Consider the following 1,637-nt stretch of genomic DNA (forward strand, 5'->3'; position numbering starts at 1 on the left):
GTTGTTTAAGCGACACAGGGAGAGAGAGAGAGAGAGAGAGAGAGAGAGGCAGAGAGAGAGGGAGAGAGAGAGAGAATGTCAAATGGAAAAGTGCCATTGCAGTCATATATCAATCAGGCGTGCGGCCGCGGCAGCGCACTAGCAAATGGGAATGCCACGGAAATGTGAGGCGCCCGGTATCGGGGACTCGCAGCCGCTGCCCACCGCTAGGCTCCCTTCCACGGAGCATCTTACGATGCGAACGGCATAGGAGTAACAAGGGCGAGGAAGTCCCCCACCCCCTTCTTCTTCGTCGTCGTCGTCTTCTTCTTCTTCTTCTTTTGTGGTGTTATGGAAATAATAAGGGGCTAAGAACTCTTTCTCGGGCGATGCTGTGGAAGCAAGTGCAAAACTCTGCCCTGTTTTATTACGGTGTGGGTGGGTGGTGAGAGTTCTTTTCTGAGTTGTTCATCCAGTGAATGATTTTTAGCAGCAGACCCATGATTAAATCCACGACAGTACTGAAATCAGCGCCTTCTTCGGCATCATTTAGAATAAAACACTAGATCTGATTTAGACACAGTGACAAAGTGGGAGTCCTTGACTCCTCGAGTTATGTGCGTGTGAGAATAACAGGTAAAGCCAACCCACGGCACCACAACTAGTAGAAAAGTGACAAAGGTAACTACGTGTGTGGGCTAAATGCCTGCTAGCTGGATAATACTGTTATGAGCTGTAGGAATACAAAGGGAAATATTTCCTAACTCTTGCCCCTAAAAGCTGAAAATGAAGACAGAAAACCATCAGCAACTTTTGTGGAAAACACAATGAACCGTTGAACCATTTATAATTTTTTTTTTATGTCAGATGAACCCAGCTCCAGAATATTTTTTTAATGAACACTGATGAAGAATTAAACTGAGATTATAAAAAAGTGATAAATATGTCATAAAACTTAATTATTAATGCTGAAACTGTCAGGTTCAGCTAGATCATGTCATTTATTATTCATTCATAAATTGGTAATCACATTATCACTTTTCCACAGAACCTTTACTTCAGTCATTGATGTTTACAGGAGGTGTCTTCAATTTTTCGGTTTGATCTCCATCCACCCTTTAGTAAGAAGCCCCTTTTCTTTTGCTTTACCAGGAAAACCCTGTCCACCTGGGACCAGCCAGTCACAAAACAGAATCCACCTACAAGGATAAAGGAGAAATGAAAAGTTCAAAGCCTTGAAAGAAAACCTGGCACTTGGCCAATGATGATATTGGCCGAAATGTCTTAAAAGCAGAAGATCAAAAAGCAAATGGAAATTGGAGCTTAAAAATGGAAATAATCTGAAAGGGGAAATGACTTGTAGCTGAGTAAGAGCCATGGAAATAGTCATGAACACATTTTCTGGCTCAATTTTGTGGGTCAGATCAAGAGGGTGGATAAATCCTTTGGCCACCAACATTTTCACATATCAGAGCTTGACGTCCATCAACATTTTCATTTCTCCTGATAATTTGTGCTTTTCTCTCAACATATGTTCACCACTCCACTCTGCTATCTTTTGCCTTTGGGTTCTCAGAACCACTCTATCTGCTCTGAAGTAACATGAAAAGGTGTGGCTCTTCCTGGTTGGAATTTTCCAGCCTCCTACAAGCTGCCCT

The sequence above is a fragment of the Phocoena sinus genome, chromosome X (assembly GCF_008692025.1).
Source record: "Phocoena sinus isolate mPhoSin1 chromosome X, mPhoSin1.pri, whole genome shotgun sequence".
Taxonomy (NCBI): domain Eukaryota; kingdom Metazoa; phylum Chordata; class Mammalia; order Artiodactyla; family Phocoenidae; genus Phocoena; species Phocoena sinus.